Raw genomic sequence first — 15,419 nt, 5'->3', positions numbered from 1 at the left:
AGTAGTACAGCAACCGTGGCAGCGCTACCATCTTCAGGAGCGCCACCCGCCCGCCACCGATAGGGGCAGAGCACTCCAGAATACCATACTACTCCGGAGGCCGCGTATAGCTCTGCCCAGGTTACCCTCTAATAAATCGTCAGGGGCATGATAAATGTTAGTGCCAAGATAAGGTAAACATCTAAGCTCTCATCTCACTCCCAGCGACTGGAGAGGGTCCCTCGATGTCGGGGCCACTGGGAATAGGCATGTCTTTGCCCAATTCACCTTCAACCCCAAGTAAGTTCCAAACACCCGAAGCAAATGTCTCGCCATATCTAACTCCGTCGCTATGTCCCCTAGGAACATCAATAAGTCATCGGCGTATAAAGAAATAAACTGAACCTCTCCCCGCAGATACAAACCGGCATAATAGTTCCCCAGTCGGGCATGAGACGCTAGAGGCTCAATGGCCAGGGCAAACTATAATGGAGAGAGCGGGCATCCCTGCCGCGTGCCTCGTCCAATCGGGCAAACAGAGGAGATCATCACGCCCGTGCGTACTCGCGCCGTCGCTGACCTGTATAGCAGCTCCGTCCACTCTACGAAGGATTTCCCAAGACCAAAGGCATAAAGAACTCGGGACAAGTATGGCCATTCAAGACTGTTGAACGCCTTCTCTACATCTACCGAGAGAACCGCCGCGTCCGGCGTGTCAACATGACGCTCTCCCAAAATTCGCATAAGGCGCCTCACATTGGTAGCATTAGTTCTCTTTGGTATAAAACCCGCTTGATCGCCATGAACCAAGTGTGACATATGGGGCAGCAGCCGGGATGCCAGGATCCTACTTAAAATCTTATAGTCCGCTGTCAACATTGACAACGGGCGATAAGCCGCCAGTGACTCCGAGTCTTTCCCTGGCTTTAACAGCGGAATAATAATGGCCTCTCGGGTAGAGCTCGGCAAGCATCCCACCTCCTTGGTCTCCTGATATACCGCCAAGAGCTTGGGGGTCAACACGTCCACATACGCCAAATAAAATTCTATAGGCAATCTGTCTAGCCCTGTTTTTTTTTTGCGAGCCATATGTTTTATTGCACTGCGTATTTCTCCCTCCGTGATTCCCTGCCCCAAAAGCTCCTCCTGAACTTACTCGAGTCGTGGCAACCGTACCCCAGCTAAAAACTCGGTCAATCCCTCGGGCTCGCCCTGCAGTTTACTCTTATAAAGTGTTGTATAATATGTTAGGAACGACTCATTAATCCCGCACTGGGTATACTCTGGTTGTCCCAGCGGGATAGTTAATGCCAGAATAGGCGTACCTCGCGGAGCCGGATTCGCTAGCCATGCCAAGAGGGAGCCCGTCTTGTCCCTCTCCGCATGTGCACGGATCAAGTATTCCTTGTAGTCAAAGCAGCGCAAGCACTCTACCTGCGCTGCCACCCCCTCCCTTGCCGCCAAAACCTCATCTTGCAAGTCAGGATCCTCCGGACCAGCAATCTCTGCGTGCCGCAACTGCTGTTCCACCTTTTCTATATCTTGCAATAACGTTTTCCGCACACCCGCCTGTTTAGCGATAGTTACCCCGTAAGACTACATTAAAGGCGTCCCATTCCAGGCCTCGAGTTGACGCTGTTCCCTCATTCTCATGAAAATAACTCTCTGTCCCTTCTCCGATTTCCGTTCGGAAAGCCGTGTCTTCCAAGGTTTCCGGGCGCAGCCGTCAGGTGGGGATACGCGGCCGTTCACGGGTCCATCGTACCGTTAGTAACAACAGATTATGATCCGATAGCATTTTCCCCAGATATTCACTACAACGCACCCGGGCATGTACATCCGAAGAGCACAACACCACATCCAATCTCACATACAAGTCATGTAGGGGTGAATAATAGGAGTAGTCGCGCTCCCCTATATGCTGGGCTCGCCAAGAGTCCACCAATCCCCACTTAGTCTGCCAGTCCTTCTTAATTTTCGAGATCTGATGGGCGGGAGCTTGAGGTAATGATGGGTGTGACCTGTCAAGTTCAGCATCCAACACAGAGTTAAAATCACCCCCCTTTGGTACAGATCCCATCAAGAAAGATGCCAGTTTTCCCATTAACATAGCAAAAAAGGATTTCTGGTCCACATTAGGGGCATACACGCTGCACAGTGTCACATCCCTCCCATCCAGTCTACCCATGACCGCTACATATCTACCTTCTGGGTCCACCACCTGTTGTGTCGGCTGAAAAGGAACCCCCCCTCTCACCCAAATCAGAGTTCCCCTGGCATAGGCAGAATACGTAGTGCAGAAAAGTTGCCCTCTCCAACGGCGCTGTAACGCCCGGCTTTCCCCTTTGTCTATATGGGTTTCCTGGAGGCAAGCTATCTGTACCCCTCTTCGTACCAGATAAGCATGGATCCTGTAGTTCAGGTATTGACCCCATTATACAGTTCGTTCATACATTGTAACTGCCCCCCCATCGTGGCGCACCGGTGATATAAACTTCCCCCAACAACCCCTTAACTGAACCATCAAACCCCACAACGCCCCTCCCCAGAACAGGCTCCAAACTGCTAGTACCCATCCAAACAGTCTCCTAATAGTCTCTCTGGTAACTACCAGAGAATCGCTCTAATAGCGAACTAAGGGGGGGAGAGACCGACACCAAGAAGACCAGCCCGTTGCCTCATCACACTCCCATGCCAGCCCCCATTATAAAAGACACTCCACCCCCCAGCAAGGGCCCCCCCAACAGGCGAGGACCAGCGTGCCCAAGGCAATCCATCGAACCCCGCCACCTGCTTAAGCACTCTCCCCACATGTCCTCTCAAACAACCAGCACTCATCACACCAGGCCCCTCTTACTGGTGACCTCATCAGTTCAAGCGTCCACAATCTCATCCGCCGTCCCCGGAGTAATATGCGGCATCGTGACACTCCCCCCATCAGTTTCATCTGAATCAGTGCCCTCCGAGCCCTTCTCAGAGTGTGTCAGTCGCAGCAATGCCGTATCGCTCTTCTGTGATACTGCCGACACCGCCTGCAGCCCCGCCAGTCTCTCTTGCTCCATCTGAGTAGTGGTGGGCCTCTGTGCCTCAGTGAGTCATCTCCTAGAGCGCCGCTCCCGGCACGGTCGGGGCAAATCCACCCATCTGTGTGCCCCGTCGTAGGCTTCCCACACGGTGAGATTCTAGCCAACTCCATGCCTCATCGGGGGTATTATGAAAGATCGTGTTGCCATCCAACGATATTTGCAGCCGCGCCGGAACATCAGAGAGTATTGAATGCCTTCCTCTCGAAGGACCTTCTTGACCGCCAGGAACGAAGCTCAATTGCACTGCACCTCAAGAGTGTAATCTGGAAACAGTGTCACACTGCCATTGCCCACCTTATAGGGGCAAGACGTACGCGCCTTGTGCAACAAGAGGTCCCTATCTTTGTAATGGAGCAGTCGGGCCACTACCGGCCGGGGTGGCCTCCCAGGCGCCAGTGGGCAGGCAGGGACCCTGTGTGCGCGTTCCAGAGTGTAAAATGATGTCAGACCTTCCGGGGCCACCTCCGTGCACAACCAGTGTTCCAGATAGTCAATCAGATTGTCCCCTTCAATCCCCTCCGGCAGTCCCACTACTCGTACATTATTTCGTCTGTTGCGTCCTTCAGCATCCTCAGCTCTTTTCTCCAGCACCTGGACCCTACGTAGAACATCTGCCATTTGAACATCCAGTACCTTCTGTGACGGCTCCAGGACCTCCAGAGTCGTCTCCGTTTGCTTCACCCGGTCCACCAATTTTGCATGGTCAGCTCGCAAAAGCCCCAGCCCCAGTGACACCTGAGCAATGTCTTGCTGGAGTGCATCCTTTGTGTGAGAGATTGCCCGGAAAATCTGATCCACCTGCTGCTGCATCATCCCCTCGGGAGGTGGATCAGCCAGTCCCCGCACTCTCTGCTCCGACAACTGACTGTCCGGGTCCGGGTGCCCCCTCCCTGTTTTCCACATGCCTTTCCCATAATAATGGAGTTGTCGGGCACCGGAGCCCCCAGTTCACTCCAATTCGAAAATGCCGGTCTCCGTTAATGGTCAGACCTCGGATCCAACGCCGTATCAGGCCTCCCCGATCACTGCGCCGCCAGTCGTCCCGCTCGCCCCACCGGCATCCACCGACACAGGGTGACCGCAGTGGCAGACAAATCACGCCACACCACCGAATAGGCAGCTAACCTCAGGTAGAATGCCCACCACAGCCAGCATTGTCTCGGTCCCCCTGCCAGGGGCAAGATCTCACAGTGCCATGCGCCGACAATGAGTCCACGACCCCGCCGCAACCCCCCTGCAGCTCCGCTTGTCAGTCAGTGCCAATGCAGGAGTGGGAGAGTTACCCTTGACACCAGGGGTTTCACTGTCCTGGCCTACCACAAGAGGCAAAAGAAGAGGTCCGAAAGAGACACGCCCGTTGCGACCTCTGCTGGTAGGACGCTCCTCGCCTCGCCGCTGCAAGGACGGTTCGGCTGGACGCCAGCACACTGTAATTTTGAACCAGCCCCCCAGGAAGTTCAACTCACTCAGCAGTATTTGCTTTGGTTTCAGCGCCTACTGAATGAGGGTTATTTCCCCCAGGGCAACACAGGTGGAATCATGACTCTTCCTCACTGAGGGACATGGGGGTGTGGTGGCACCTCTATGCAGCCCAACGTCCGCTCACTCCTGGGCCCCGCTCTGAGTTACCTCTCCTGCGCACCCCCTGGAGCAGTCCGTATCCCGCACTCCTCGCAGCCGGAGAGACCAACCACGTCTCTCGTAGGCACATCAAAGGCGGCCGGCTCCTAGGTCACGCCACTGTCGCTCCTGGTAGATTGCGGGCCGATCTCCCCCAAAGCAGGCAGCGGCCCGCGGACTGGCTCGGTTCCAGACTAGAACCGCAGAGGTCACCGGTGAGGGCCCCGTAGAAGCACTCCGACCGTTGAGGCAGTGGGGAGCCAGTACCGCCGCGTAGATTAATTGAGCCCGCTCCCGCGACCCGCGTAGTTTCTCAGCGGGTATTTACCATGGGTCGTCAGTGGGCCACCTGCACAGCCGTCGCCGCCGGGTCTTGATCAGGGAGGGGCTGACCTCAAACCGCGTCACTGCCATCAAGCCCTCAGTTGGCATTTCTATTCGTCGTCGGCGATACGCGGCGGTCCGGCCGCCATCTTGTCCCCTCGTCGTTCCACTGCTGCCTCTTCAGAGGGTCTAGCTCCGTTCCCGAGCAGTAGGATTCCTGTCCTCTCCGCTGCTGGCCCCCAACGTCAGGAGTGTCCCCCCACCAGGGTCGCTGATAGAGCGGTCAGCGTACAGGTAGGATAATTAACAGGGGCGGCGCGGAGCTCTCGGCTCACGCGACCGTCCCCATCGGCGTCCAAGCCCCGCCCCCTTCAGGGTTCACTAAATTATGTGGCAAGAAAACACACATTATGTGGCCTAATGCGGCACAGTTTAGGATAGTATCACTCGGAATCCAGGACAAGGCGCTGGAATGGATCATCTCCTTCCTCGACGTAAGAACTCAGAGAGTCCGCCTACCACCGTACAAGTCAGAGGCCTCCGAAGTCATCTGCGGCGTCCCTCAAGGATCCTCTCTGAGCCCCACCCTCTTCAACGTCTACATGAGCCCCCTCGCGGCTATCGCACGCCAACACAACCTCAGCATAATCTCCTACGCCGACGACACCCAGCTGATCCTCTCCCTGACCAACGACCCCGCCACCGCCAGAGCCAACCTACACGAAGGGATGAAAGAGGTAGCCGAGTGGATGACGACCAGCCGCCTGAAACTGAACTCTGACAAGACGGAGGTCCTCATCCTGGGCTCTTCACCCTCCGCCTGGGACAACTCCTGGTGGCCTCCCGCCCTGGGCACCGCACCCAAACCGACAGACCATGCACGCAACCTGGGCTTCATCCTGGACTCCTCCCTCTCCATGACCAGGCAAGTCAACAACGTCTCCTCGGCGTGCTTCAACATCATACGCATGCCACGGAAGATCTTCTGGTGGATCCCCACCGAGACCAGGAAGACCGTCACCCAGGCCCTCGTCACCAGCCGACTGGACTACGGCAACGCCCTCTACGCCGGTACCACCGCCAAGCTCCAGAAGAGACTCCAGCGGATCCAGAACGCCTCAGCCAGACTCATCCTCGACATCCCACGAACCAGCCACATCTCCGGACATCTGAGAGACCTTCACTGGCTCCCCGTCAACAAAAGAATCACCTTCCGCCTCCTCACCCACGCACACAAAGCCCTACACGACCAAGGCCCGAGCTACCTCAACAGCCGGATCAACTTCTACGCTCCCAAACGCCACCTCCGATCAGCCAACCACGCCCTCGCCGCCGTCCCCCGCATCCGAAGAGCGACTACAGGAGGAAGGTCCTTCTCCTACCTGGCCGCCAAGACCTGGAACTCCCTCCCGGCCGACTTGCGCCTGACCCAAGACCACCTCTCCTTCAGGAAGAAGCTGAAGACCTGGCTGTTCGAGCAGTAGCGGCACCCCCACCTCCCCCAGCGCCTTGAGACCCTACGGGTATGTAGCGCGCTCTATAAGTGTCACTGATTGATTGATTGATTAATTATTTTGTCATTTTGACACTTGTTATACTGTCTACGTATAGGCTGGACCTTATAAGCGCAGGTGTAAAACCCAAATATAGCAATAAGCAACAGAAAGGTAATCAGTCAACCTTTACAAAAGGATTTCCACTGCACGACAATTGCAGTGTAGTTCCTATATCCCTGATAGGCTCTGCGCATTGGAATAATATACACTATAGTTTTGACATAGGACTGAGGTCAGTATGTCTCTATCAAGTACATTAAACTTAATTAATTGTGTGTGCCAGCTAACTCAGAGGTCACTAGAAACTTCTTGAATATACAAGAAGGGATTAGTTTCTGACAACCACATAAACATGACAACTTTGTTTCCCTTAGAGTCGGAACAATCTCAGAACCGTGGAAACAATAGAGAACAGTTTCAGTCAGTCAATCGTGCAAGCTTCGTTTCTACAGAGTTGCACAGAAATAGAGAGACGGGCGTTCCAATAGAAAGGGTTTATTGAACAGTCTTATTTCTCATGCAAGAGATATGAACTGCTATATTCGTAAGACAGGATGCGAAGTACAATACGTACAGGGTTAGCAGAAAGATAAAATAATACTGCAATAGCATGGTTTGTAGCTATGACATATATTCATAAAAATACATACATAAATAACACAGGCTAAAATGTTAATACTCATCTGATGCTTCTAAATAGTTCTACCCCAGTGTACTTAACCTAAGTGTAGTACGAGGTAAGAAGTAGGTGCTGTTTTCTAAAGTATAGCTAGCTATAGTTTTAGTTTTGCCATGAGTTGCCAAAAGTTTCTCTAAGTTCTAGTCTGCTCCATACCTTAGAATGTGTGAGGTTGGAATCTCTTTCCGGGACTCGATATCTAACACCCCGTAAGGGGAGTCAGAAACACTGGAGCTGGATTCTCTGTGAGGAGGATGACAGAGTCTGGTCAGTGCATCAGGCGGGAACTCAATCTCCTTCCGAACTTGTCGTGGCAAACCGCAAGTAGGCAGTCGAACTGGATCGTAATGGAACCGCGGTTTGCCAGGGCATGTGTAGGTATATTTATACCTTGAAGGTGTTTAGGAATGCCTGTGTTGACGTAAAAGTCGGGCATTGGAACGTCATGAATGAACCCCTAAGGAGTAGATGTTCATACATAACAAATGAGTTCTTGGAGAAATCAATATCCAAGCAAGGGAAATTCCTTAAAGGCTTAAGAGTCTGGTTTTGCAAGAACTCTTTGTGACGTGGATTGATGGATGTAGGAGACCATGCCTGTATTTGGGTAGCATGGACCATGCCTAAAAAAGGGCTGGATTTTCTATCCCTAAATAAGGGCAATATGAATTGTACCTATATAAGGGCATAAATCAGGAAACCTATATACGGAATCTAAATCTACACACAACACAATGTGTTCCCACATTTTAGTAACTTCTGATCCATTTGAGCTAGAAATATTTTTTTCTTACAGGTGACAGAAGACTGTCTATATGGAAAATGTGGCCAATCCATCATGATGAGGAAAACATGGTGACAAAATTCTAGTGTCCCTGCTTATAATACATGGTCACCCTATTATCCTTCCCCCGGAAAGCAAAAATCCTTAGTCGATAATTTGAACATGTGAATAATGACCAATAAACAGCTACTAATTTGTCGAAAAAAGTATTAAATGCAGTTACATCAATTAAAAACAATTGCTAGAATTCATAATATGTAACATGCAGAGAAAGTTCTGCTTTAATGTAATGAACTATAGCTGTGCAAAAATAAACAAGCCAATGCCTATTCATTTCAGTAGAATAGTGAGCTGAAAAGCTGGATTCTGTTTTCATTCTGATTATACTTGACCCGCCTTTCCCTCTGTATTTTGGCTCTAGCATCAGGTATTGTGATATCACAACTCAGCTGTAAAAAGTTGTTACAGTTTAAGAAGCAACATCATTTTCCTATTAGAGGTAAATACTGATATCACAATCCGACTGTAAGAAGACTGAAATTTGAACATCTGGAGACAGCTTTTCACTCCGATCTGTTATTAGGATTGGGGGGAGATGTAGGCTAGACCTGCGGTGGGTCAAATGGGGTAGGCTGCATCAGGGGGAACATATTTCCTAGTCTTAGTTGGCGTTGACATTTAAATAACTTTTTACTCTGTGGTCTTCAGAGATTTTTAACTGGAAAGCGCACCATAGATACAACCATAATTTGCAAAGAGCTGGGGGTGCAACCACGAACCGAGGTAACGTAAAATGAGAGGCTGGTGTATACATAGTGGGTGATTCATAAAATCAATTTCAAGTATGTAAATTAATAAACAAGTTACGTACCTTCGGTAACAATGTAGCTGTAAGAGACATAGGTTAGTTATAGATTCCTTGCATTAGAATTACCCCCAGGCGTCAGACTGGATGCAGAGATTTTTTTCTTAGCACTACCCCTGCATGTCGGTAGATGGCGTAGGTCAACTCCGCACCCTCTGCCGGCATCGTGGTTGCCTGGATGACCTTGCGGTGCCTACTTAGAGCACCACCCATGTGCGCTGATGTCAGTTCTGACACGACTTTCCACGCTAGATGCGCAGAGCCATGCAAGACACTGACCACTGGTGTGCTACAAGTAGGGACCTGCAAGGGAGTCCCTGTCCCTATTAGTCAGTTTGCAGAGGGGGGAGGATGGGTGGATGTCTCTTACAGATACATCGTTACCGAAGGTAAGTAAATTGTTCATCTGAAAGAGACAGTTAGTTATAGATTCCTTACATTAGAATAGATATCCCAGCAATACCAACCCCGGAGGAGGGTCTGCAAACCAAGTTCACGCAGAACTTCCTGGAGGACTGAACAGGCAAAAGAGCTGTCCCTCTAGACTTGGCTGATCAGGCAGTAGTGTCTGATGAACATGTGTAAGCAAGCCCACGTGGCAGCCTGACAGATGTCAAAAAGTGGAACTCCACGTACAAGAGCAGTGGTGGCCGCCGCAGCTCTAGTGGAATGAGCTCTCAGCCCCACTGAAGGTTCCTTCTACGCCAAAGCGTAACAGACTTTGATAAAAAGGACAACCCATCTAGAGATGTTACGCTTTTGAACAGCCGGACCTTTCTTGGCACCCACATAGCCAATGAAGTGTTGATCATCCACTCGGAAATATTTTGTGCAGTCAAGGTAGAAGGACAGCACACATTTAAGTTCCAAACGGTGGAGTCTCTCCTCCTCCTTGGAAGGGTGCAGAGGTGGGAAAAAGGTGGGCAAAGTAATGGTTTGTCCAATGTGAAAAGGTGTAACCACTTTTGGAAGGAACAAGGGCCTCGTCGAAGCACCAATTTGTACGGATGCACAGAGAAGAAAGGGGGCTTAGAAGAAAGAGCTTGAAGCTTACTCACTCTGCAAGCAGAGGTGATGGCGACAAGGAAGGCAGTTTTCAAAGTGAGGAGCCTGAGAGAGCAGTTGTGAAGAGGCTCGAAGGGAGCGCACATGAGATAAGTTAAGACAAGGTTCAAGTGCCATTGGGGCATTATGAAAGGAGGTAGAGGAAAGAGATAAGAAATGCCTTTAAAGAATCTATTTACAATAGGTACTTGAACAAGGATGGCTGATCTGGTAGCCGAAGAAAAGCAGAGATGGCCGCAAGATAACCTTTAAGAGTGCCCAGTGCAGAGCCCTGCTGGGCCAAAGAAGGTATTTACAAAAGGACCTCTGAAAGAGAGACAAAAAGGGGATCCATCGCCTTTGCTGTGTACAATGCCACAAACTTACTCCATCGACAGGCATTTACCATCTTAGTGGAGGGATACCTGGCTGCCAAGATGACATTACAGACTTGGGCGGAAGGTCAAAATCTGTCAACTGATGCAACTCCATCTCCACGCAAGGAGGTGGAGGCTGGACAGGCTCGGCTGAAGAACCGCCCCATGCTGCTACGACAGAAGATCCTCCCAAACAGGCAGTCTGAGTGGAGGATCGATGGCCATGCTCAGGAGCTCTGGGTACCAGACTCATCGTGCCCAGTCCGGGGTCACAAGAATAACTTGGGCCCGGTCGCGCTTGATCTTCTTCAGCAGTCTGGGCAGAAGTGGTAAAGGCGGAAAGGTGTACAGGAAGCCACAACTCCACTCGAGTCGAAAGCTTCGCAGAGCAAGTGACATCTTGGACACTCCAAAGTGTAGAATTGCTAACATTGCATGTTCTCATCAATGGCGAACAGATCTAACCAAGGTTCTCCCCACCGCTGAAAGAGAACTTGCACCACCTCCGAGTGAAGACACCATTCATGATCTGCTAGGCACCGGCAGCTGAGTTTGTCCGCCCTGGCAATCATAGAACCTGCCAGATGTTGAACCACTAGGGTCATGCCCTGATGTTCCAGCCATGTCTAGAGATGAAGAGTCTCTTGACATAGGGTCCACAACCCCATCCCGCCCTTTTTGTTGCAGTACCACATGGCTGTCGTGTTGTCCGTGAACACCTGCACCACCTTCCCCTTCAGAGAGGGAAGGAATACCTTCAGTGCCAGGCAAATCGCCCGGAGATTCAAAAGGTTGATATGGAGCCCGGACTCGGTCGGAGACCGGACGCCTCTGATCTCCGCCTCTCCTTGATGGCCCCCCCCATCCCAGGAGTGACACATCTGTCACCACTGTGAGGTCTAGTTGGGGAAGGGAGAGGGATCTGCCTCTAACCCAAGCTTGGTTTGTTAACCACCACTGCAGTTGTTGCACAGTTGTCTCTGAGATCTGGAAGTAGTCGGAAAGATTCCCCTGATGCTGCGCCCACTGGAACTTCAGGTCCCACTGCAGAGCCCGCATATGCCATCTGGCATTATCCACCAGCAGAATGCAGGAGACCATGAGGCCCAGCAGCCTCAGGGTCAGTCTCACCGAAATCCGGCATAGACGCTGAAACATCGGTATCATAGTCCGAATATCGCGGACTCGCTGCTCAGGAGGATAGTCCCGAACTTACACTGTGTCCTCAACAGCTCCGATGAAAGGGAGCATATCAGAGGGAGTCAGGTGTGACTTTGGCACGTTGATAGTGAACCCCAGTGAACGCAGGAGGTCCGCCATAGTCTGGAGGTGGGAGACGACAGCCTTAGGCAAGCCCACCTTCAACAGCCAGTTATCAAGATAAGGGAAGACTGGAACCCATGATCTGTGCAGATGAGCTGCGACCACTGCCATCACTTTCGTGAACTTCCAAGGGGCACTTGTAAGGCCAAAGGGGAGCACGGTGAAATGAAAATGCTCATGGCCTACCGTGAACCGTAGGTAACGTCTGTGGGCTGGCAGGACAGGGATGTGAAAATAGGAGTCCTGCAAGTCGAACACCACCATCCAGTCTCCAGGGTCAAGGGCAGACAGGAACTGAGGCAATGTAAGCATTTTGAAATTCTCCTTCTGGAGGAAGCGGTTAAGGGTCCTGAGGTCTAGAATAGGACGTAGGCCTTTGTCCTTCTTGGGTACGAGAAAGTAGCGGGAATACCAACCACGACCTACTTCTGGCATAGGAACCCTTTCGATAGCACCCTTGGCCAAGAGAGCTGAAACTTTCTGGCAGAGAAGCTCCAAATGATCCTTTGACATGCAATCGAAAGACTGTGGCATGGAGAGACAGGTAATCTTGTAGAGGAGGGAGTAGCCCCTTCAGACTATTTGCAAAAACCACCTGTCCGACGTGATGGTTTGCCAGTGGGGGAGGTGATGAGAATCCTGCTGCCCACTGGCCGTTGGTGGCCCTGGAATGTAGGACTAGGAGGGTTTGGAGGCTGCTACGGGGTGGGATGGACTGGCCTGCCAGCTGGCTCCTAGACCAGCGTCGCTTGATCCCACGTCCTCGGCCTTGCAGATGCTGGGCAGCTTGTGTGAACCTGTGGCTAGACTGGGTTGGACGTGGTGAGGGTACCCCTTTCGTAGCCAAAAAAGGGGCAAAAAGCAGACTGAGGAGGATGGGACAATGCAGCGAGGCCAAACGATCTGGACATAGCTCAAGAATCCTTAAAGCGCTCCAGCGCCGAGTCTGCCTTGTCTCCGAAAAGGCGATGGCCATCAAAGTGCATGTTCAGCAAAGTTGACTGGACATCCCTCGAAAAGCCAGATGTCCTCCACCAGGCGTAGCGCCAGAGGGCTACCGACGTGGCAATCATTCTGCCCAGTGAGTCGGTGGTATCTAGTCCACAGCAAATCATGAATTTTGCTGCGTCTCTCCTGTCTGCCACGGCTTGGGAGAGAACGGCCCAGGCCTCCTCAGGGCACTGAGGCAGCACCTGCAGAACTGTATCCCAGATGGTATGGGAGTAACGTCCCAAGAGGCACGCGGTATTCATGGACTGCAGTGCCAAGCTGGCGGAAGAGAACATGCTCTTCCCAAGATGATCCAGGTTCTTGGATTACCTGTCTGAGGAAGCAGAAGGGAATGCGCCCTTGGAAGACGAGGCTTAGACCACCAAGCTATTAAGAGAAGGCTGTTGGGTGAGGAAAACTGGGTCGCCCCGGAGCCGGGCGGTGGGGGGCAATCGTCCGTTCCACAGGAGCTCCTGTGCTGGGCTTGGACCAGGTGCCCAGAAGGACATTAGTGAGAGCTTAGTTGAACGACAACAGAGGTTCAGAGGAGGTTTCCGTCGGTTGAAACACCTCTGTCAGGAGGTTAGTCTTGACTGCCACTGAAGGGAGCTCCAGGCTCAAGGCCTCAGCTGCCCTTCGTACCACCACAGCGTAAGACGCCAGGTCTGGGGAAGTGTCCTGACCACTGGGGTCACCCATGTCCTCTCTCCTGTCCGGTTCTTCAAGCTGGTCTGCTAAAAGGTCCAGTGACCCCTCCCAATCCTCATCACCACCTTCTAGGCGATAGGGAACACCAGGGATGAACAGGGGAACTAAAGTACCCTCCGACGTCGGATTTGACGTCGGCTGACGTTGATCCGGTTTAGGGTCCATCACTGGGATGAGGTTGGGGGCGGTGTAGGTTGGGGGCGGTGTTGGTAGGGAGCACGACCGGCATCAGGGGCGTCGTCTCCAGGATCGGAGCTGGGCAAGGTCAAGTAAGGTCGACCGGCGTCGATACGGACCCAGGCCTGGATCTGCATGGGTTATCTGGCACCGGGGCCAGAGTCGCCCGCATCGAAGGCCCAGGACCCCCAGCTGGCTCTGCGGGGCACGAAGGCGCGCCAGTGGAGTCGGGCTGCCTAAAGATGGAAAGGAGGGCTTCGTAAAATGCACAAAGCTGGGCAGGGGGCGCTCTGGCTCCCGGAAATGGAGGGAGGTGACGGTCATCCCAGAAGGAGGCACTGTAGACCGAGCCTTTGAGTGATGACGCTCCGGGTCCCGCGTTGCAACAGCCGACCAACGGGGAGAAGGTGAAGAGCGCCGGTGCTCCTACGCCTTCTTCTTGTGCCTCGACTTATCCGAGACTTGGAGCACTTTGAGTGCGACGAGGTGAGGGGACTCTGCAACCGGTCTTGAGACCTTCCTCTCGAGCGAGACCAGGAATGACATGAGGCCAACTGCCGAGCCTCCAAGCGCTTTCGGGACTGCTCCCGCAAAGATTTAGGATTCATGGCCCAGCAGTCGGAGCACAACTTCGGGTCGTGGTCGCATTCCAGGCACCAGAGGCAAACGAGGTGAAGGTCCGTCACAGACATCAGTTTGTGACAGGCCATGCAGGGCTTAAAGCCGTTCTGATGATGGGACATCCCTCACGCACCAGGAGTCGAAAACTCAAACAAGAAGTTGACAGAAGTCGAAAAAAGCTTATTCCAAAAATGACTAAAGGGCTAGCTCTCTCCGGATCTGTGCTAGGCTGGTGCAGAAAAAGAAAGAACTGACATCAGCGTGCAGGGGTGGTGTCTAAGTAGGCACCGCAACGGAGACCACGATGCCGACGACAGACACAGAGTCAACCGACGCCACCTACTGAAGCGCAGGGGTACTGCTAAGAAAAAATTCTCCAGATCCAGTCTGACACCTGAGGGTACTTCTAAGGTAAGGAATCTATAGCTGTCCATTTGAATGAAATGAATGGCTTTTATATAGCGCATGGCAACCCGGAAGCATCCCAGCGCTGATACCGTAACTAGAAGCACAGACACCTTAGGGGAAAAGCCAGGTTTTTAGCTGTTTTCGGAAGGTGAGATGGTTGGGCTCCCTACGACGGTCAAGCGGAAGAGTGTTCCAGAGTCTGGCGGCGTTGTATGAAAAAAGCCGACCGCCACTTCTGGCCTTCTTAATCCTGGGGACAATTGCAAGATGGAGATCATCAGAGTGAAGTTTTCTATTCACCCTGTAGGAGAGGATCATGGCTTTATTGATGGGAGGACCACTCCCTTTCAAGGACTTATGGGCAACGCAGAGGGCCTTAAAGTTTATTCTCTCATGCACCGGGAGCCAGTGGAGGGAGCATAACGCGGGCCTTGCTGAGCTGTGGTTGGGGATCCCTGTCAGCAATCTTGATGCACAATTTAGTATGACCAGCAGTTTAGCGACCACTGATTTCGGTGCCCCTAGGAAGAGGGCATTGCCATAGTCTATACTTGAGAGGATTAATGACTGGATCAACAGTTTTTTTGCTGGAAATGGTGAGAGGGGAAGGACTTTACGAATCATTCTAAGCAGGCCATAACATGGAGCAGCCGTCTTCCTTGCCTGTACTTTAAAAGTAAGGTCTTGGTCTAGCCAGATTCCAAAGCTTTTTATCTCTGTTTTTGAGACTGGCACCGGGCCCATACTAACCGGCCACATAGTAGTTGCTTTAAAGCTTAGAGGGTTCCCGAGAACCATAAGCTCGGTTTTTTCACCATTGAGTTTTAGGTGAGACAAACTCATCCACTGAGCAACTTCCTCGAGGCAGGCGTGGAGAT

General features: G+C 52.1%; 1 protein-coding gene across 2 annotated transcripts in view; it reads right to left on the bottom strand.

The window, feature by feature from the left end:
- Positions 1-15,419, bottom strand: part of ALPK3 (alpha kinase 3) — a 1,254,386-nt gene that overhangs the window by 986,470 nt on the left and 252,497 nt on the right. The window lies entirely within an intron of this gene.

The sequence above is a fragment of the Triturus cristatus genome, chromosome 3_1 (assembly GCF_964204655.1).
Source record: "Triturus cristatus chromosome 3_1, aTriCri1.1, whole genome shotgun sequence".
Lineage (NCBI taxonomy): Eukaryota > Metazoa > Chordata > Amphibia > Caudata > Salamandridae > Triturus > Triturus cristatus.
The sequence above is the reverse complement of the archived record's forward strand: the minus strand, read 5'-3'. Positions and strand labels throughout refer to the sequence as shown.